This window comes from Saccostrea cucullata, unplaced genomic scaffold (genome assembly GCF_032062105.1).
Source record: "Saccostrea cucullata isolate Sc308-1 unplaced genomic scaffold, CSIRO_AGI_Scuc_v1 ctg9864, whole genome shotgun sequence".
NCBI lineage: Eukaryota > Metazoa > Mollusca > Bivalvia > Ostreida > Ostreidae > Saccostrea > Saccostrea cuccullata.
Genome location: NW_026928046.1, coordinates 1 through 24239, shown reverse-complemented (window position 1 = coordinate 24239; position 24239 = coordinate 1). Strand labels below are relative to the sequence as shown.

Sequence of the window (24239 nt, the reverse complement as noted above, 5' to 3'; positions counted from 1 at the left end):
GACATAATGGACCCCTACAAGAAGGCATGGTCATCATGCACATGCTTGCACGTGCGTGCACGTGAAATGATTAAAATTAAAAATATGCTTGAATGAGTGTATTTTTTTTTTAAATTTTGGATTAAATGCCTTGATATTAAGTCTATTAAGGGAATATGGCATCAAAAGGGAGTTGGGGAGCGTTTGGGGAACATCTGTAACGGTTCCCGTTACAATTAGCACTAGTTACATTTTTCGTTACTTCATTTTGCTTTGATTTAATTTCAACACAAAATGTAATTTTACTTTAAGTAATCTTAAGAAGTGTGCTATTACATTTTGCGTTATTACATTCTGCGTTGATCATGACGCAAAATGTAAAAACGCAAATTACAATAATCCTGATTTATTACATTTTTGCATTGTTATAACATTTCGCGTTGTAACAATGCACTTTGAAAAATGTGTATGGCTTGGCCAAAAATTTTCGCAAATTTTAGGTTTAGTAAATAATTTAACCTGGTTAGATAACTTTTGGGGTCGCTTATGACCTGAGATATAGACGTTTTAAATATTTTAGGTTCTTGTAAATGTCAAAATAGGGAAAGGGGCCCTTTAGAAATAACGGAGAAATGATTGTTTAATAGTATAATTTCGGTAGATATAGTGGGTCGACTTATAGCATCGTCTTTTTTTCTTAAGAAAAAAATGAGCAATTTTGATTTTTCCATACTACAAAAATTCTTTCTCTCTCGTACGTTTTACAGTACTTAGAATTCTCTTATTTTCTTCTATTTTAGGTTAACTGAAATATATGTTTCCGATATCAAACCAGTAATGTAAATAGTATAATTACATATATACTAGTATTTGGGTAAAGCATAGACATCGGAACCGGTAGGAATGGCGTAGTCTCCCTCTTGTTTTGCAAAGTTATACTTGTACATATTAGGCATTGAAAATCGGGGCTTATTTTTTTTTTTATATATTTCTTGTGTGTGTCGACGTAAAACCTCATCAATATTAGATGTTCCGAATCCATTATAATTGCTGAGAAGTGGTAACGGATCTGAAACAACTGACTTTAATTAGAATTACGGACCTTTATCGATGTTTTTGTGAAAATCAACGAGAATTGGGAGGGGTGTGTATAAAGTACGAATTTCCTTATTAAACATAAATATCGTTGTACATGTATATGAAACATGATTCATATATCAAAACAAGTATTTATATATTTATCAAGCCTTCCTAAATTTCAAGCGCAAGCTAAGTCTCTTTTCATTAAAGGAGAGCTGTCACGGTTTCGGAAGATTACGCTTCATCAACTTGCAGTTTTATTTCACTTTCTTTACTCTAAAAATGGCCAGGTTGTTGAGTGTAAGAAAAAAAGAATTTATTTTTCCTGCAGTTACCGTTTCGAAACATGGATATGTACAGGAGTATTTGCAACATTTAGGAGACCTTGCGGAATTGTAGACCGCTCCTAAAAAATTAGATTAAAATATCGGGGGCCTGCAAATATTCTGGCATTCAGGATTTAAGCACATGAAAACATTTCTACTACAATGAACATATGTTAATACAGTGACGGTAAATGTATATATTCTAAGGCAACAAAGATCTCGATGTACTTTATGAAAATCACAAACTAAGCATACTTACATTTATATGTATCAACTGATGAGTAACTTTCAATCGGACAAGGTTTTGAAAATTTTGTACAATCGGTTTGATAATTTTCCTGTATAACACCTCCTCCTTCGTTGTATTCTGCACAGTGTCCTAAAATAAGAAAAATTTATAATTAACATTCATTTAGATATTGGACATACATGTAATTCTATGGTGTCCTAAACTTGTGTAATCAACAAATTCTTGTCTCAGAAATTGCTTTTATGCATCAGTCAATTTTAACTTCTATATATTAATTTATTCCATTAGTTTAATTATTTTTCCCCTTAATTATTTTGCATTGACAGAGGTTGTAGCTCTTTCCTGAACAAACTTGATTTTTTTTTCTCAAGGATGTTTGTGACCAACTTAAGATTGTTTGACATTATCCTGTGGTTCTTGATAAGATATCGAAAATAAAAAAAAAGAAACAGACAAAATGTGATCAAAACAGTTTGAGCTTTCTGCTCCGGTAAGCTAAAAAAACTGTTTTTTTAATTAACCCAAAAATTTACCGTATATAATGTCGACAGCTACACCACACACTTCAACAAATTTATCTAGGAAATGATTGGGTAAGCAGTGATATATAAATAAGTCTGAAGATGTGCAATTCTGAGGAAATGATGAACAATTCTTAAGGCGACTGGCTTGATCAACATCTGACATGTTTAGAGGACAAGAGGACACATATTTGACCGTATCCTTTGTCTCAGGACAGGAAAGGATCGGCTGAGTACTAACAACCTGTAAAGAAATAGACTTTGTTTAAGCATTTGACACTAAGGTACAGTAATATACCTTAATATTTCCATTTCTATTTTTTTCTCTGTGATAACTCTTTGAAAGTTGTCGGAGTTTATTTCTTGATAATTCTGCCAGAATGTAAATTAGGCAGGTCGATAGGCCAGAAGCTAAGGAGGCCTAATATGCATGCAAATCTCGTGCGCAGCTGTCTCTGAGTCTGACGCTAAGGAGGACAAATATGCATGAAAATCTCGTGCGGCTGCCAATGTGTTTGACGTCAGTGGGCAAGGACTATTGAAATTGGCATGGAAATCCTCGTGTAATTTAAGTCTATGTTTACATTTTTAAAGTCTAAATCTACAATTTTATTTCACAATGCAATGAAATGGAAATATAAGGAATCACTGTCTAGTTAGTAAAGTATGCAAGGGACATTAACAATAGTGGGAAACATGGGATAATTTATGCATAACGGGCTTCATCCGTTATGCAAATTATCCCATGTTTCCCACTAGCGTTGATGCCCTGGCATACTATACAAACTAGACAGTGATTCCTTAATTAAATTAGTTACTGTACGTTTGAATAAACCCACTTCTGAATAAGAATATAATTTAAGATTTTCCTGGAAATTTTATTCAATTATTGAAACGAAAATTGGCTTGATGAAAATTTTAGGGATTTTAACCAGAATTGGTATAAATCGTAATCTTGATTCTTTAATTGAAGCGTTTTTTCTCTTCGAATGGTAGACAAAATAATTGAAACCAGTGGCATAAAAAATGAAATTAAATAATGGAGTAGAAAAGACAACTCTGTAATATGCTTTTGCATTCAAAATGACGCTTGTTTGAAAAGAATTGTCAACCTTACAATGTTTCAGCCTGCATAAAATTAATTTCTACAGTATTTTAAAATTATTATTTCAGAATGATGTGATACAGAATGTATGCACTTGGAGTAGGAGTGCAAGCGTCTGCCTATAATCCTCATTTTTCAAAACATATTTTATTTATAAAAAAAAAAAATAAGAAAGCCCCCCAACCAACTTTCATTTTTCAGAACCGATACCGTGTGCGAGGAAAATTTACAAAGATCCAAGGATCTGTTTCAGACCAATCTGAAATTCGCTGTACAGAATCTGTGCTGTATCAGAATTTCAAAGCGTAGAACAGATCTGGTTTTAATCAGATTGCTGAAAGACAGACACAATGTTTAATTAAGAGCAACTTAAATATTTTTTTAGTAGTTGAGGATTTTTTTCAGTAAGTATATGTACTTAAAAAAAACTTGGCAGATCTATGAAAATTCATACATACAGTGTATTGAATATATTTTATCAAAATGAAAAGAACTGAACTTCATTAATATACATGTACAAGCATATTAGATAAAACAAAATATCTCAAATATTTCAGTTTAGTACTTGATCTTTTTACCAACTTCAAAAAAAATATCCGAATTTAGTTTAACCGTTTAATCTGTTTTCAGTGTAAGTGAGTAGTTGGGAAGACGAAACTTTATTTTTTAATTTCCTAATATAAGATGAAATTACAGGAGAGTGAAAAGACAACAGGAAAATGACATGACAAATAAATACCACTTTTAAGTAATGATTGTTTGTAGTATATATATTAAAAAAAAAACTTGATTAAGCCAAAGAATTTGAGTTATACAATTATCGAGCTGACCACCCTCCTTTTTTTCAAATAGTTTCAAATGACTGGTTGCTTTCTTTCAAGTGAATTCTTTGCTTGATAAAATCTGAGTTTGCCGCTTTTGAAATCTCTCCATAGTGTAGTATCAGTGATTTATTGTTACAACTGACATCGAGAAGTAAGCCCTCCCCCGTGTGTAGAAGTTCCAAGTTGCATTTGGAATCTCCAAGTAAATCACTTGGAATTCTTCATTTGGAATTTCCGAATCACCATTCGGAGTATTGGAACAACTTTCCAAATGGTTCCGAATGACTTCCATGTTGTTTCCGAATGACTAAAACTCATATTATTTCTTCTACAAATTTCTAGAAATTTCCAAATGACTTCCAAGTTGCTTCCAAATGACTTCCAAATGACTTTATTGATTTAATCAACAAAATAATGCAAGGTTTTCATTGGCTTATTTAAACATGTTATTTAGATAACAAACAACCAGCGATTTGAAAATATATTCATCACAAAAACATTATTCTCCTGGCATCATTTAATGATATATTTATTCAAGGTATTTAGAAGAAAACAAACCTCCCCGGTAAACTACTATCCTGTAAAAACTGTTTTATGAAGTAAAATATCAACTGATCATATGCAAATCAAAAGTCAATACAGGTAAATAAAGGATTTTGCTTGGTTCATGAACTTACAGAGATGATAAAAGTCTGACACGTTTTATTATCATCGAGACCATGTATCGAGGCAATAAATAATTCCAAAATTATTGAAATGCACTTTTCAAGCAGTTTCAGTAAATTAAATTTGAAACTGTCCACTGAGGTTATTGCTTAAATTCCAAGGGAAAATGAAGAAGATACACGTACCATTGGAGGAGTCACACACATAAAAAATGTAAAATATATCCTTTGGATTACTACACAAAAGATTTATCATCCATTCAACGTGATCATGATGCAACTCGGATGCAACACTGTTTAGGTTAGACCGCCCGATTTCAAAATCTATGAGGCTGAGCCCGAGACGAGACCTCGAGCCCGATCAGTTGATAACAATAACATCTGCTCATTAAATATACAGACTAAGTTTAATCTCTGAACTTCCAAATAATTCCATGTAAATTCCAAATTGAGTTAAGATTTTTCCAAATAAAATTTTCCGAATGACAGGGAAGTACTTGGAATTCCGAATGCTTCCAAATACTTCCAAGTAATTCCAGGTTACTTCCGAATGAAACTCGACGGGGAGTTGGAACTTCTACACACGGGCAGAGCTTTGGTAACGATACATACTTGTACACATGTGGTAGTGTTTACGTGTGATATTTAATGACATTGTAAATAATGTTCTTCGTGCATTGTGAAGCATTGGGCAATACTTGAGGTATAGGTCAGGGATAAATGGAGGAGCCCCACGAAACTCTAGTAGAATTGCTAATGTAAAAGTCATGTCTGTTGTCTCATATCGGTGCAATCTATTTCGGGTGTAATTAAGCTAATAATCTCTGGAATTCAAAAGACTTGTAATCTTGAATCAAGTGAAATGCACTTGACGTTACATATTGTTTCATACATAAAACCGTTCGCTTACTCTAAAGCTAATAACTTTTCTTTTAAATCTCTGTGATCCCATTTTTTTTTTATTTCTAACATTTTGTCCTTTAAAAAGTGGTCCAATGGCTTTGACTGCCACCTGAGTTATAACATAACAATTTAGAGGATACATACCAGATTATTTAAAAAACCTGATAGATGGAGTTACAAAATGTATATAACTTTTGTCTCGTTTTTTTTAAATTATTTAATCTATTATTTACAAGTTTACCTCACCATTAAAACTGTGGAAGTGTATTAAAATTTGTATTATATATTAATAATAACTACATCAGGCGCGTAGCATCGTTTTTGAAATTGGGGGGGGGGGGCAGCCAGAGAATTTTTTTTTACTTACCTGAAAAGGTTGATAAGCAAAAAAAACAAGAGGCCCAGGGGCCACAGCGCTCATCTGAGCAGATCAGCTAGGAAAAAGCACATATCAGATCAGAACTGAAAATTAACTAAAGTTGCGGGGGGGGGGGGGGGGCTTGAATTTTAACCCCCCAGGTGATCATGATTTGAACAAACTAGAATCTACACTACCTGATGATGATTCCATATAAATATTACTAATTATGGCTTTGAAGTACTTGAAAGGAAGATTTAAAAAGGTTTCCCTATATATTTCTATGTAAAACTTTGGTCGGCCATTTTGGCCACACCCTTACCCCTGGGTCATGATTTGAACAAACTTGAATCTACACTATCTGAGGATGATTCCACATGAGTTTCATTTTTCCTGGCCCAGTGGTTCTTGAGAAGAAGATTTTTAAAGATTTTTCCTATATATTCCTATGTAAAACTTTGAATGGCCATTTTGGCCTCGCCCTACCCCCGGGGGTCACGATTTGAACAAACTTAAATCTACATTACCTGAGGATGATTCCACATGAGTTTCATCTTTCCCTATCCCAGTGGTTCTTGAGAAGAAGATTTTTAAAGATTTTTCCTATATATTCCTATGAAAAATTTTGATCGGCCATTTTGGCCCCGCCCTTCCCCCTGGGGTCATGACTTGAACAAACCTGAATCTACACTACCTGAGGATGCTTCCACATGAGTTTCATCTTTCCTGGCCCAGTGGTTCTTGAGAAGAAGATTTTTAAAGATTTTTCCTATATATTCCTATGTAAAACTTTGATTGGCCATTTTGGCCCCCCCCCCTACCCCCGGGGGTCATGACTTGAACAAACTTGAATCTACAATACCTGAGGATGATTCCACATGAGTTTCATTTTTCCTGGACCAGTTGTTCTTGAGAAGAAGTTTTTTTTATAGATTTTTCTTATATATTCCTATGTAAAACTTTGATTGGCCATTTTGGCCCCGCCCTACCCCCAGGGTAATGATTTGAACAAACTTGAATCTACACTACCTGAGAATGATTCCACATGAGTTTCATCTTTCCTAGCCCAGTGGTTCTTGAGAAGAAGATTTTTTAACAAGAGGCCCATGGACCACATCGCTCAACTGAGCACTGTGGCTAGGAAAAAGTAGAAATTGATTTATTATTGAAAAGTTTTAAATCCAAAATTGGTCCCATTACAAATCATGGCTTTGCTATATTCTTTAGAAGAAGATTTTTAAAGAATTTTCCTATATATTTCTAATATGTAAAACTTTGGTCAGCCATTATGGCCCCGCCCTAGCCCCGGGGGTCATGATTTGAATAAACTTGGATCTACACTACCTGAGGATGCTTCCATATAAGTTTCATTTTTCCTGGCACAGTGGTTCTTGAGAAGAAGATTTTTAAAGAATTTTCCTATACATTTCTATGTAAAACTTTGGTCGGCCATTGTGGCCCCGCCCTACCTCCTGTGGGGGGGGGAGGGGGGGGCATGATTTGAACAAACCTGAATCTACACTACCTGAGGATCCTTCCATATAAATATGATCAATTATGGCTTTATTATTCTTCAGAAGATTTTTAAAGGATTTTCCTTTATATTTCTATGTAAACATTGGTCGGCTATTGTGGCCCCGCCCTACCCCGGGGGTCATGATTTGAACAAACCTGAATCTACACTACCTGAGGATGTTTCCCCATAAGTTTCATCTTTCCTGGCACAGTGGTTCTTGAGAAGATTTCTAAAACATACCACTAAATTTTTATGAATTCCCAATTATCTCCCCTTGTATGAGGGCGTGGCCCTTCACTTGAACAAACTTGAAACCCCTTTACCCAAGGATGCCTTGTGGCAAGTTTGGTTGAAATTGGCCCAGTGGTTCTTGAGAAGAAGTAGAAAATGTGAAAAGTTTACAGACGGACAGCTAGACATACGGACGACGGACAAAATGTGATCAGTAAAGCTCACTTTAGCCTTTGGCTCAGGTGAGCTAAAAATGCCAATAATTTTTCTCTAATTCATGACTATCTTCCCTTGGAAAAGGGTGTGGCCCTTCATTTGAACAAACTTGAATCCCCTTCATCCAAGGATACGTTGTGGCAAGTTTGGTTGAAATTGGCCCAGAGGTTCTTGAGAAGAAGATGAAAATGTGAAAAGTTTACGACAACGACAACGACGACAGACAACGGACAAATTGTGATCAGAAAAGCTTACTTGAGCCTTTGGCTCAGGTGAGCTTATTAAAACAAGAGGCCCATGGGCCACATCGCTCACCTGAGAAGCTTTGACCATTCTGTTCTTTACTAGATTTCCCCCTTGTAATACATATTGTGACCCCACCCTACCCCACTGATCATAATTTAGACAATTTGAAATCAACACTGACCAAGGATGCTTCCAAATAAGTTTTAGCATTTCAAAGTTTGTCCAATATATTTCTATGTAAAACTTTGATTCCCCATTGTGGCCCTGCACTACTCCCGGGGGGTCATGATTTGAACAATTTAGAATCTACACTACCCCAGAATGCTTCCATATAAGTTTCAGCTTTTCTGGTCCATTGGTTCTTGAGAAGAAGATTTTTAAAGATTTTTCCTATATATTTCTATGTTAAACTTGGATTCCCCATTGTGGCCCCGCCCTACCCCCAGGGTCATGATTTGTACAATTTAGAATCTAAACTACCCCGGGATGCTTCCACATAAGTTTAAGCTTTTCTGGCCCAATTGTTCTTGAGAAGAAGATTTTTAAAGATTTTTCCTATATATTTCTATGTAAAACTTGGATTCCCCATTGTGGCCCCGCCCAATCCCCGGGGGTCATGATTTCAACAATTTAGAATCTAAACTACCCCAGGATGCTTCCACATAAGTTTCAGCTTTTCTGGCCCAATGGTTCTTGAGAAGAAGATTTTTAAAGATTTTTCCTATATATTTCTATGTAAAACTTGGATTCCCCTTTGTGGCCCCGCCCAATCCCTGGGGGTCATGATTTGCACAATTTAGAATCTAAACTACCCCAGGATGCTTCCACATAAGTTTCAGCTTTTCTGGCCCAATGGTTCTTGAGAAGAAGATTTTTAAAGATTTTTCCTATATATTTCTATGTAAAACTTGAATTCCCCATTGTGGCCCCGCCCTACCCCCGGGGGTCATGATTTGAACAATTTAGAATCTAAACTACCCCAGGATGCTTCCACATAAGTTTCAGCTTTTCTGGCCCTATTGTTCTTGAGAAGAAGATTTTTAAAGATTTTTCCTACCCTTACCAAAGTAAAATTATTGCAGCAATATTGCTGCTATATTGCGGCAACATTGCAGCAACACATTTTTGTCACCAGAAACAAGCTTTTTGGGTTAGTGAAATATCACCGCTAGCGGCAACAACTTCTGGTGACATTCTGGCAATACTGCCAGAAAAAATGAAATATCACCGCTAGCTGCAACAACTTCTGGTGACATTCTGGCAATACTGCCAGAAAAAAACTTTCTGGCAACATCTAGGATTACCCATGAGCCATTTGTTGAGCATGCTCAGTCATTTACTTCCTCTTTTTAAATAAAGTGGAGGGAATTCAAAGGCAAGCATGTTTTGCTTCATTACTGACTTGTATCTAGTTGATTAGAGTTGTTAATTGTGTACAGTGGGATTAGTCAAGATGAGTAGTAAGACTGCATATTGCGGAATGACTAGAAAAAAGAATTTTAACAGAATTATAGGAATGTGTACTCTAGCTGTTTCCATATCATCAGACTTGGTGAGTCAAAACCAATATTCTTTTTGAAATGAATGATTCAATGGAGATAAAATTGGAAAAATTATATGTGTTTCAATTAGTGCTTGTGATGCATGCATACTAGACTTGTATGTCTATATATCCTAGAGTAGCAGGAAAAGATGAATTAAAACGTTATTTGAAAATTAATGCAGATGTTGCTGGACATTTTCACAGTGGCATATTAATATTGTTTCTATAAGCATTTTTTAAGCGCCTGTCTCGATGGATCGGGGGTACATATTGTTTTTGTCCTGTCTGTTTGTTTGTAAACTTTAACCTTCACCATTACTTTTGAACATATGAGAGATAAAGATTTCATATTTGGTATGTCTACTCCACTAATTAAGTTCTTTCAAATGACATCAAGGTCAATGACCTTGTGACCTTGACTGTGACCTATATGCTAAAAATAGCTTTTTCGAATATTCATCATAACTTAAAATTAATGAAAGATAGAGACTTTGTATTTAGTATGCATAATTCACTAATTAAGCTTTTTCAAAAGACACCTGAAGGTCAATGACCTTGAGACCTTGGCTGTGACCCACATCCTTAAAATAGATTTTTTGAATCTTGGGACATGAATCTTGAGCCATAAAAGATAGAGAACTTGTATTACGTATGCACCCTTTATTAATTAACCTCTTTCAAATAACACCAAGGTCAATGACCTTGGGACCTTGACTGTGACCATATACTTAAAATAGATTTTTTGAAACTTCGACATAACTTTTGGGTCATAAAAGATGGAGAATTCATATTTGGTATGCATAATTCACTAATTAAACTCTTTCAAGTAACACCAAGGTCAATGACAATTTGACCTTTATTGTGACCCATATGCTAAAAATAGCCATTTTGATCCTCTGCCATAAATTTTGAACTATAAGAGATAGAGACTTCATATTTAGTACGCATATTCCACTAATTAAGTTCTTTCAAATGACACCAAGATCAATGACCTTGTGACCTTGACTGTAACCCATATGCTATAAATAGCTCTTCAAACTTTATTGCCACCAGGCGCACAGTGTTTCACAAACATATCTTGATTTTCATTATGATGATCAACATAATTTTCTATCTGTTCAAAGAATAGCAGAAGTAGCTATTTCTTATTGACCCTGTGGCTTGCTATTGTTTGTTATATTCCTCAGCACAGTTTGTTAATTGTTAGATTGATAGATCATCATTTCTATTAAATACCAATTTATATCTAACTTACATACTAAAAACGATATTGCCGCAATATTGCGGCAATAATGCCGGAAGATGTTTCCAGAAGATCAATATTTGGGTCATGATTTGCAGCAATATTGCCGCAACCCCTTTCTGGCAATGTTGCCGCAAAACTAATTAACATACGAAAAACGATATAGCCGCAATATTGCGGCAATAATGCCGGAAGATGTTGCCAGAAGATCAATATTTGGGTCATGATTTGCAGCAATATTGCCGCAACCCCTTTCTGGCAATATTGCCGCAAAACTAATTAACATACGAAAAACGATATAGCCGCAATATTGCAGCAATGTATTGCCAGAATGTTGCTGCAATATTGCGGCAATAAAGCCAGAAGATGTTGCCAGAAGGTCAATATTTTGGTAAGGGTATAATATATTTCTATGTAAAACTTGGATTCCCCATTTTGGCCCCGCCCTACCCCCGGGGGTCATGATTTGAACAATTTAGAATCTAAACTACCCCAGGATGCTTCCACATAAGTTTTAGCTTTTCTGGCCCAGTGGTTCTTGAGAAGAAGATTTTTAAAGATTTTTCCTATATATTTCTATGTAAAACTTGGATTCCCCATTGTGGCCCCGCCCAATCCCCGGGAGTCATGATTTGAACAATTTAGAATCTACACTACCCCAGGATGTTTCCACATAAGTTTCAGCTTTTCTGGCCGAGTGGTTCTTGAGAAGAAGATTTTTTAATGAACCCACCCTATTTTTGTCTTTTCTTGATTATCTCCCCTTGTTAAGGGATTTGGCCCTTCATTTTAACAATTTAAATTCCCCTTCACCCAAGGATGCTTTGTACCAAGTTTGGTCAAAATTGGCCCAGTGGTTCTTGAGAAGAAGTCGAAAATGTGAAAAGTTTACGGACGGACAGACGGACGGACGGACGGACGGACGGACGACGGACACAATGTGATCAGAAAAGCTCACTTGAGCCTTCGGCTCAGGTGAGCTAAAAAAAAAGGAAAAAGTTGCCCAAAAGTCGAAAATCCTATTTTGTGTTTGGGGGTGGGTGGGGGGTGGGGTGTTCTCTTTTTCTCAGTGTCAACTACTCTCAGTACCAATTCTAATACTACATTTTCCGTACATCTGATTCAATAAAAGTGGGGGGCCAACAAGGCTTTCAATTAACATTTCCTGTAGTATAAGTAAGGTTGGGAAAAAAAGTGTGGGGGGGGGGCCCGCCCCCCTGCCCCCCCCCCCCCCCATTGCTACGCCCCTGTACATGTACAGTGTTGCAAGGTTCTGCCTCCTTTTTAGCTTCCTTAAAGATGTAACTAAATCTAAGAGTGGTCAGTTATCTGCTACATGCTACCGGTACTAGTATAATATAATCAACACAAAAAAGAAAACCCACAAATAAGACTGCAATAGAATCTGAAAGTAAATAGAACTACAAAACCCTAACACCTCAAATGTAACATTTGTTCATGGATATTTTACTATTTTCAATCGAAGCTGTAGTTAAATTCAGTTTTTTGGTGGTAAATGTATTCATACAGTGTCAAAGTACATTGTAATTATTTTTGGATCTCATAATCATGGATACATGTATGATAAATTCCTGGCCCTCTAAATTCAAAAGATTATAAGTTAAATTTAACCCCTCTGCAGTATATCTCGCAAAGTATATGTAGTTCAAAGGTCAGGCTCAAGTGGATTTTAACACTGAAAATTTCAAAAATGTTTAAGACAAACAATCCACATTCTAAATACATGTACATGTAGCACAGACTTACCTCCTAAATGTCAAAAATAAATTATACATATATTATAATTATGTATATCAGCACTGTCAGCTATTTCAAAAAGTAAGTCAAATTATCAAAGACCAAGTTCAAGGACAACAAAGTCAAAAACAAGGGTAAATAATACACAAAAGCTAGTAGTAAATGTACAAGCTATGGACCAGGGACTTTGCTTCTCATAAGCAGACTCTTTGTTTAATACATTGGGGGAAAACAGATGCTCTTTGAAGAACTAAGGCAATATCACTGACTGTATTTCAAAAGAGCCCCAACCTAACTCCTGAATACCTTACCATGGTGCCATGAATTTCACCAAATAATTTGACATTTTAAAAATTACATTAATTGTAATTTCATTAATGCTTTTGCTGACCTTCAGACCCCAGAGGCACATGAGTAATAAAATTCATAATTTTTGTATCCCTCTGCATAGGGATGCTCTCTACCAAAATTTGTTTAATTTGGGTCAGAGAAAAGGCTGAAAATCTTCAACAGTTTATAGTCATATTAACACTGTCCAATTCATCAATTTCTCTGTTTTCCAGTTTACTGGTCCCTACACTAGTCTTCACAAACACTCTATCTTTGACTTCATTTTCTGCACCAATCCTAGCAGATCCTGATTTTTTCTTCTTACAACAATTAAATTTAAACCGAAGTTACTATGCAACAGATAATTTATACATAAAGCAAGAATAAGTTATTTTGATCTACATTTATTATGCTCAACAAACATGACAAACATCAGATGAGTCAACGCACAAAATACAATTATGAGAAAATTAGACTGTCGTCCAATTACTTCTGTAAAAAGTAATTATACATCTAGACTACATGTTTTATTAGATTTATTATGATATTAATAAATCCTTGTTACAGATAAAAAAGTCCTAGGGTCTAATATATGTAAATTAACAGGGTATGTCTTTTAACCACAAGGGACCCCAAGGAATCCCAAGGAACCACAAGGAACCACAAGGAACCCAAGGAACCACAAGGACACCACAAGGAACCACAAGGACACCATATATAACATTAATTACTATAAATATGGTTTATATGCACTTGTAAATTACAAAAAAATGTTTATTAAGTGCAATTAAGACTTGAATTGTCTTAAAAAGGTACACTACTCAGCCAATTACCGTAAGGTAAACAACTAAAAAATCTAAATTGAAATCACTTATTTCAGCTAAATTATGCATGTATAGTTCAGAGTGAGATATTCTATTTTTATGATGTATAAGATGTTTATGTATTAATGTATCCAACTTTATTGTGTATTTCAATACACAAATCAAAAGTCAATACCCATTACCCAAGAAAAACCCTTAATGTCATGTCCCCTGTACCACTAGGATAAGCCAAGGTACCTACAGTGAGAATGAGAATGACATTTCATTCAACTTTTTAAAATTCTAAACATAGTTTAAATGCATTTGTTAATTACAGTTGATAACTGTTTATCAGCTCACCTGAGCCAAAGACTCAAGTAAACTTTTTTGATCACATATACATCTTCTTGATTTCTTGGTTTACGGATTTTTAAAAATCCAAACTTAGTGGTGGTTGGGAGAAATAAAATAAGATTAAATGAAGCTTTTGTGTGTTCATGAAAGAAATGCAAGTCAGAGTCATGTAAGAATATGTACGTTATATTTCTAAGGCATAAAGTTTTGTAAGTTAAATCACCATACATCATGATACATACTGCATAATTTTTAGGATGATTGACTGTTGTATTTTCTTTTTTCCAAGTATTTGTGTATTGAATTAGGTTAAAAACAGATAATGTGCAATGTATAATTAAGAAAAGAACATAAACTGTATTTTTGTTTATTAACACTGAACTGGATGTCATTGAGCTTTCAGATTTATTGGGGTACTTTAGGGTATTATTTGGATACCTAGTGTTTCTTTTGGGGTTCTTGTTATCGTTTTGTTTCTGTATTAAAATATACAGTGAACAGTTGCAATGTTACAGTTACAAAAGTATATAAACCATTTTTAAATTTATAAAGGTCAAATTGCGTGTCCTTAGAGAATATTAGAATATACTGAAAGGAAAAAGAAATGCAGGGTAAACTTTTGAGGTGAATTAAATTGTTTTTTCTTAAAATACTTTTTAGTTTCCTATCTAACTTTTAAAATCATCTTTCAAAAAGATATAAACAAAGTCTCATAAGATTTTGTTTAATTATTCATAAGTTATTGAAGCTCAAATGACGATACCCCCCGAAAGTGAAAATCGAAAACTCTCATTATCTTCAATGTCTATCTCGTGCATCTGTCAGAGTCTTATTCCCTGGCTATATTTAGCATGGGTAACCACGCAAAAAAATAAGTCAAACGGCACGCGCATGCGCCAGTCCCCTGCGAGGTGAAATTCATGATTTCAGGAACTTTTATGAATCGTTCATGAACATTCATGATGTGTTCATGACCGGTTCATGACTGGTTCATAAAGATGGTTCATGAACTTTATTCATGAATATATTCATAAAATGTAGTTCATGAACAAATGATGAATATATATGAATATTGGTTATTTTCATTTTAAAGACAGAAAAAAAATGTAGAGTTCAAGGTATTATGAATGTTCATGAATTGTCAAAATAATTGACAAAAATGATTGACAGAAAACACTCAATATTCTCATAATTTACAACTTTAGCATGCAGATGCAATTGTTGAACAAGCCCCTGGTATAATATATGTTTAATAAAAATTCTTTCACCATCTGAAAAAATAAATCATGAAATCTCTAAACATTTAGTGTTTTTATTTGATTTTAATTAAACAAACACTGCATCACAATTGACAGCATTTTTTTTTAAATTCATTACTTGTGTTTCTTCATAATTTAAAATTAAACAGTTATATTCATCATAATGTGCTTTAATTACTATGTCGTTTTTCATCACACAACTTTGTTCGACCGAATTTTCTCTAACATATCAAACTTTAAACAAGTTGTTGGAAATTGAAACATTCTGGAAAATGAACTTTGTGAGCTTCGTAAAAAAACGTTTTATATTTTTATTAACAACTTTAAAATGAGATCACTTGTCTGTACTGTACCGTATTATTCCTGGATCGAAACGCTACATACATTTCAATTTTAGTGCAGTTAAAATGTCAAAAGTTTCCCTTGCTTCGTGCGTAAATGATAGAGCACAGACTGCATGGTTGTAAAGTATCTATGATCCACATTCGTATTTTGTAGTTTTAATTCTCCTATGCGTCTTCACAGCTCAGAATATTCTGTCTGAGGGCGAGAGATTGTTACTATCATGTCATAGGGGGCCGCCATACTTGCTATACGAAACTAAAAGTCAATACATGTATAATTTATGAAGTAAAAAAATCGAATTCTTCATTGATAAAACTTATTTTGATATAAAATATTGTATTTTCAGTGAAAAGTTATTCAGATAGTGTTTGTAATTTTTTTTAAACAGAAATCTTGGAAATTCGAAACTAAGGTATTTCTTAGCTCTACCGTACATTTTTTGAATAGGCACAAACTTGAAAACGCGCGAGACGTTGGAAGTGGGAATTTGTAGTGTGGAAGAATCAGTATTTGTGATCTATTATTTGCATAATCACTGTGCCGTTTTCGAATTGCATAATTTTATTTCGATCGGGTTCAATATTCTGTTTATACTAATTATGGTAGCCATGCGGTTTGCCTGGCGTTTTGGCTGTGAAGTTTGGTGATGTTGGCCTCCCTAAGGAGTAAGTTTTATATTGTTTTACTTGAATTTATATCTAACTTGATCATCTGTATCTAACAGTATTATGCAATATATTTTATCATGTTTAAATTCTGCAACAACAATGTTTTGTAAAACCGCGCATTTTCAGCATGCGATAGGCATAGGCCTGTTCAGCTCACATGTTAAAGTTACGCATTTAATTTTGAATGATTGCTTATGATTTTGATACTTGATACATGATTTTGATATTTGTAGTTTTTCACCCTCTCACATGGTGTGTCCAATAAACAGTACAGTCACTGATCTTTGTCAACTTTTAAAGAAAATAACAGAATATGAAGAAGAAAGACTATATATAGGATCGATCTACTTCATAACTGGTGAGTGACAAAAAATGGAGACAATCACTGAGTCAGAAATCTGTCTGTAAATGTTACTGTCTATTTGTAAAATAACAACTATTTAAATCACATTAGAATAAATTAATATGTCTTTTTTTAATGCAATTTTTGTCTAACTTTGCTTTGAGTTTGGATCCAACCATTTAACATACATTAATTATAGAATGAGACTCAAAACATTCATAGGCCTGATTGATCTACAAAATGGTGGTCCAAGAAATTAGGCTTAAATTCCACTCAGAATGTTTTAATTTGGAAGTGTCTCTGATGCAAAATTAAATGAGTCTAAAATGCAAGAAAATACTAAAAAGTCTTTAAGTATGTTTTACAATCATGGGTACTTTCAGAAAATCTTTCTTTTTGAAGGAAAAAGAGAAGCAGTTCACAAATGTTGATGAGCAGAAGAGAAGAAACTCTGGCTGCACAAAAATCTGAGCTCTTGAAAAAGAAACAAACAAAAATGAAAATATGAATGATATTCAATCAAAGGATCCAAATGATGAAATTCTGGAAATTCCACATGGAGAGACAGTAAGGATTTTTGAATTGACCATCTCTGCTCGAACTGCTTGAAAGCACTGAAAACTGTTTCCCTGGTGCTGAACAAACTTTTCTCCTAAACTGGAATTAAAAACTGTTCAATTTCTAGCATTAAAACACAATTTGAAACATGCTGAGGAAGGATCCCCCTCTCCTTTTGACCAAGTAAGGTTAAACATTCTGCAAAGAGTTGCATTTGAATTGAATTTTTTTTATACTTTTACCAGGAATGAACTACATTACTCATTTACTATGGTTTAATGTGTCAGATTGTCTATTTTAATTTTTTTAACAAAGATTTTGTTGCCATGGTTGGAAAACAAACAACATTTCTGTAAAATCTTTCAAAATGCTGTATTATAAATCATCTACTGTTACTTTTTTAGCATGACTTCATGCATTTTCATGAATAAACATGAATAATAATATTTCATTTTTTGTTTACGAATAAGCAAGAATATTCATGAATGCTAATTGTTCATGAATTTTATTCATTCATGAACATTCCTGAAAAAATTCATCAAATTATTCATGAATAGTTCATGAAGGTCCTATGAACTTATTGTTGGACATTCTTGAAATGATGAATCTTCATAAATATGACTCTTCATGAATTATTCATGAAAAAAAATATTCATGAATATTCATCAATTTTCTTTCATGAATAAATATTCATGATTTGAAAATGTCCAATAATAAGTTCATAGGATCTTCATGAACATTTCATGAACATTTCATGAATTAAATTCATGAAAAATTCAAGGAAATTCATGAATTATTCATGATCGTCTCGCAGGGGGACTGAGAGGAATACACCAGTAAGTTAACTGGCTCAAAAAACCAAATTGCGGAATTGTTTTCTTTCAAATTTCGTATGAATGTAATGATTATAATCGTCTTCTCTATAAATGGATGTTTTTTTGGTAGTAAGGTGGCGATTTAAGGATACACCAAAGGTTTCAAAAGAGCAAAATTTAATTTGCTTGTAATTCTTTTATTAAAAAAGATAACATATTAAAAGTATATATCATTTGAAAGCTTGTTAAATTGACTATTTATTGATCCTAATTTAAATTTTCATTTTTATCTTATTAAAAAGGTATTAATATTTTAATGTAAATATTTGTGCATTTATATTTTTTAAATCAACTTTTTTGTATTCCACCTCAGTCTCAAAGTCAAAATTTTGCCTCAATGTAGATTAAAGATTGAACTTTAAAACTGTATCTCAGATTTTTGATAAATCTTCTTATTCAAAAGTTACATCCATTTGTCTTTTAATGTTACCAATTTATTAGCCCAATTCTACATTTCCCCCCATAATTCGAGAACTGAGCAAGATATCAAAAATCTGAGATACGGTTTTGTGAACACACATTTGAGACACATTCTGGCCAGTTTTCAGAGAAATTGGTCCATAAATAAGTGAGCTGAATCCTTTGAAATAATACCACCAACTGTCTGTTCTAACTTTACAGTAGAGGGCAAAAACCCATTACACAACAAAGTCTGCCAAAGCTAGAAATATATGACACCTTGGAGATTCAGCTTTGGATACCTGTCACTTATCCATATTTCCTATATGCATATTTACAAGAATGGGAGGTTCTTTTCTTTATTTAGGTGCTTTTAATGAAGTAAAATAGGTTCAATTCTGAATCAGAAAGATTTCCCGGCAAAATGGCAAGAGCTAAGCTCCACCTCCTATTTCATGGTCATTAGTGACCTGTTAGAACTCCTTCCCTAAATCTAGAGCCCCTGTAGTTTAATTACTGATAACCTCTGTGTGGCTAGTGAAGAATTCCCCAAGTGGTCACAGTGATTTATTACTCCTTTCAGGAGCAGGCAGTTACAGACCAAATCAGAAGCTTCAATAACGGCACATTCACATGTGTTAGTGTTTATGTTTAATTATTGTTAAATAATTTGAAAACCACTTAATAATCAGCAAGAATTTTGCATGCATTATAAAGTCAGTGATTGGCATTGTTTTCTTATCCAAAAATCTCAAAATTGACAAAAATCTTGAAAAAAGCCTTTGGTGTATCCTTAAGAAATGACAGGACGAGTAATCAGCTCGTAAGATGGTTCTGTATTGCGTTAACGTCATCGTCACAGTTGATTGAAAATCACTCCAGACTCTCTCTGACAACGGGTAAAATGTTTTATGGGGGAAAATTTACAAGAGACTGCTTAGTAAACCATTGTTGCCTTTTTCATTAATTAGGCAATTCGAAAACAAGACCCCATTGAACTTCCGTAAACTGTGCCAAGATTGCAATAGATTCATCAAGTCTCTTAATATTGAAAAACGCTGTGCATACCTCATATGCATCAAATAATGCTACAAGATTTGTTGACAAACTCGTCGTTATCAAATTGCACGTGTTTGGGGCTTTTTAGAGTTTTCCCTACGCAACGTCATAAATTTTACGGTTGAGTAATTCTGAATACTGATTTTGATGCACAGTAACTAAATTTCCCTTTTGACCAATTTTCGTAATTTTCGGTCATGTGGTAAAGTTTTTATCGAAAATTATGCTACCCTGCGTTTCTTTTTCCTTTCAGTATATTTTTAGGGTACATTTAGATGTCTTTGTGGCAACATAAGGTCATTGTTTGGTTCAATATGCTGGCTTGGTATCATTTTGTTTTGTGTATTGCACAATATGCAATAATCAGTTACTATATATGACATTTATAAATGCAAGTATAAACCAATGTCCATATATATTTACATGTACATTTATTAAAGTTAAATAAGAAGTCATTGAGATTTTCTTAGGGTGCCATAGGGTATTCTTTGGTACCTTTAATGCCTTGCTTATTCTTAAGTTTTATGCGACTTTCCATTGGTTCTGTGTATTGAAATTCACAACTAATAGTTGCAGGATTTTTTTTCTACACCATATAATATATTATCAAATTTCCTGAAAAATATACATGCATAATTGACATGATTGAACTTAATTGTATACGAAGCATATACTACTGGTACTTTAAAATTTTTAACTTGGATACTGCTCTGTTAAATTCAATTAAGATGATTAAAGCTTTAATTTGCCCTTCAAAACATTTTTTTGTAATTTATAAGTGCATATAAACCATATTTAAAGTAATTAATGTTATATATGGTGTCCTTGTGGTTCCTTGTGGTGTCCTTGTGGTTCCTTGGGGTTCCTTGTGGTTAAAAGACGTACCCAAATTAACATGTATGAGAAATGCTTGCGCATGATTTAGTTACATGAATGCGACATAAGTATGATGCAAGGACAGAGGGTATCATGAAATTCTAAGTTTATTTTTAAAGTAAACAGTGCCACCTTGACCTGGGACTTTGGACTTTTGTAACATATATATCAAACTCTGATGGGAACTAATGGACACACGTCACATCATTAAACTTGTATACTTATTAAATTCTGAGGGAAAAACAGGATTTTCCTAGACAACTATGTCATCAACTGAGAATAATATGGCCCTGAAAAGGATCATCCTTTCTGCATAAAATGATTTGTTATGTTTCCATGTGTGCTTGGGAACAAATTCTGCACTTTGTGTTCCCCTATGATGCTAAAGACAACAATCACTTGCAAGCTTATACATGTACTTTATTCCCCACCAGGTATCCCACTTAATTTTCCTTTTGATGATTAGACATTAAAATAGAATAGCCTAAATACGACCGAGAATTAAGATTTTTTTGTATGCATTCTTATGTTAAAATCTGATGGCAATTGTGACCCCTCCCTATTCCCCAGGGTGTAAAGATTTTTAAAATTAAATAAACTTGAGTCTATACCTGAGGGTGCATCCATTTTAAACTTTTTCATTTCAACATGTTCATCCAATTAATTTCTAATAATTTTCAAATTGAAGATTTTTTTTTCATTGCAAATAATTCTCATTCATTAATTTGTAATCATCTCCAATTCGTTTTGAAAAACATTGTCCTGCATTTGACATGTTTGATCAAACTTTAATTCCCTTTCAGAATATTTTCTGGAAAGTTTGGTAATTTTTTGTGTGTGTGTGTGTGGGGGGGGGGGGGAGGGCTTATGTTCCTCATCCTCAAGATGTTAAAAGAATAATTCAAATCAAGCAAGTTAATTGGTCCAGTCATTTTAGATCTTGAAAAGGATGAAAACATGCATGTAAAAAATAAGTTTACATATGGACAAGCAGGTCTATTATAGACAGACGGACACCAAACAAAATAGGATCATAAAATAAATTGAACTGAGTTTAATTGTTGGCTCTGGTGAGCTAAAAACTGGTTAAATTTGGCTCTGCGTGCCATTGCATAATTATATTCGTCACAATGCAAAGTGGGTGGGCATTGAGGAATATTAGAAACATGTCTAGTGAATGGTTCAACTGCATTGATTTCAAGATAAAAGTAATCAGCTCTCCAAGATTAATTAACTGACAAGGCTTGAACAATTGAGCAAGATATGACTCAGCTAGAAGAAAAGCAAATAAAGAAAAAAGAGAGTAAAAAAAAAACACAATGGCACTAATAAACCGTGCAATTTTTTAAACCACTTACCTGCAAAAGAAGAACCAACAATAAGAATGTTATTCCTATTCTCCAACAACCAAACACATTTCTTTTGCCTATAAAATAAAATGAAATTTAAGACTATATGCTTGTTACATGAACTTATCAATAATGTAAATTTATGATCATGAATTGATTTAAATGATTATTACTGCACTGATCAACAAAGTATGAAGTCCGTATCTGTTAACTACTTTCATAATTCACATTAAACCTACCAGTAATAATTTTTGTCTCAATAAATTGCAAATGTTTATAATGTGTTATAATTTGTTCCATTGATTTTAAGGATCCAAAATCAGTCAGTAAGAATTTTTCAATTGAAAATCAAAGATACACAGCGTATTTAATAAATTGATACTTTATCTTAATAGTATCAGTGATTATAATCTGATCATCAATGACTTTTGGGTACACATGAACATGCATCATGGTTTGGTAGTGGGTACAACACTTGCATCAGCATTGAATGCAACGTACAGAATCTATAACCAACATTATAGTACTATTAGTAAGTATACCTAATTGTATACATTGGTATAAGTAGATTTGATTCATCTATAAATAAGGTCATTTGGTCAAAAACTATATCTGTATTGCCAATTGTAAAAATGTTGAAAACACAATGTCACAGGGTGACAGTTACTTGTTTTTATTCTATTTAGTATAATTATTTAGTACAGCTGGTATAGTAAGTCAGTATAGTAGATAGCTGTAGTAAATTCCTTTATTCATTCATTCATATCTGGTCATTCATTGTCATCGTGTTTGTATTGTATTCTTGTTTGTCCGGTGTTCCGTGTCACGTGAGTGTTTGGTTGTCACGTGATTGTCTTGTGGTTTATTATTATCCTAGGTGTGAGTTGTAGAACCAGTATGTATGGGGTGACGTGGTAGTTATGTACGCATGTGTGAGTCCTGGTATATATACTTATGCACGGACTATTCCTTTTTAATCTTGACGATACATTGACGATAGTTTGGATGTTCTCCTGCGAGAAATCCACATGAGCAGTTTAACTAAGAAATTCCTTACGGAACCTTAGTACCATGGTGTAACTGGTAAGAGTAAATTAGTACTAAATCTTATTCTGATTTTAAACTATTCTAATTAAATATATATTAGTGTGTGTGAATTTGTACGAGTGTGTCATTTTCACCTTCATTCGTACGTACGTTTGTACTTCATTACTTCATTTATCATCGTTCCTGCAAATATTGTCATCCAATAAATATATGAACCTTTATTGAGGAACTGTGTTGCATTATTATTCCCTGAGATTGGGAGACCCTTGACAATGGCGCCCAACGCTGGTTTAATTTAGGAACCAGGCTGAATCCTAAGAAGAACGTCTTTGAACTGTTGAAGGTGACCAGGCTATTTCTACAAGATTACTAACGAACTACAAGTAAGCAATTTTCAGAGGAAAAAGTGCTTTGTGTGGTGAAAATTGTGAAAATTATTCTTCAGTGTGTGGTAATTAATGAAACAGAGCTCTACATAATATCTATTCAATTCGGAGAAACACTGAACTCCCGTGCCGGCAGTTACGAGCCACTCAGGGACTATTTTTACCCCAAGCGTTTCGAAGCAGTGTGGCGTCACAGCCATTCATGGATACCTCGTGGACGGTGTAGCCGAGACGAGAGATGTTTTGGTTATTATCGATTCAAATAACATTCGTGTCAAGAACTGTGTGTGCTTCCCATTAACGGATAGACGCGCCCTAGTCTTGGACGACCTGGAAATCGTGGTTAAAGAGAGGGAGAATGTCACAGGTAATCGGGATACAACTGTAGTATTAGTGTGTATATAGATTTAACATGTTGTTTTTACGTTATGTTTTTATTTTCATCTTGGATAGAACTACTATGATTTAACTTAAGATTTCACTTACAGTGACTTAGTTAATTATGTGTGGAGTGTATTGTAGTTCATAATTTTATGATTAGTTATTAAGTCTTATTATTTGATAGTTACTTAGTGTTGATAAGACTTAAGTTAGTTGTAGATAAGTATAGTAGAGTAAGTATTCTCTTTAAGAAATGTCAGGAGACATTTTATTAAAGAGAGGGAGAATATCACAGGGTGACAGTTACTTGTTTTTATTTTATTTAGTATAATATTTAGTATTATTATTCCCTGAGATTGGGAGACCCTTGACAATGGCGCCCAACGCTGGTTTAATTTAGGAACCAGGTTGAATCCTAAGAAGAACGTCTTTGAACTGTTGAA

The 24239-nt window shown here is 33.9% G+C and overlaps 2 long non-coding RNA genes across 2 annotated transcripts; one reads left to right on the top strand and one right to left on the bottom strand.

The window, feature by feature from the left end:
• Positions 1-1644: 1644 nt before the first annotated feature.
• LOC134276260 (uncharacterized) lies at positions 1645-22070 on the bottom strand. The gene is made up of 3 exons (XR_009994012.1): positions 21992-22070; positions 2169-2400; positions 1645-1764 (listed from the first exon to the last, which is right to left on the bottom strand). It is a non-coding gene; the product is annotated as an uncharacterized LOC134276260 (long non-coding RNA).
• Positions 16373-17870, top strand: LOC134276259 (uncharacterized). The gene is made up of 3 exons (XR_009994011.1): positions 16373-16520; positions 16757-16881; positions 17269-17870. It is a non-coding gene; the product is annotated as an uncharacterized LOC134276259 (long non-coding RNA).
• Positions 22071-24239: the final 2169 nt, after the last annotated feature.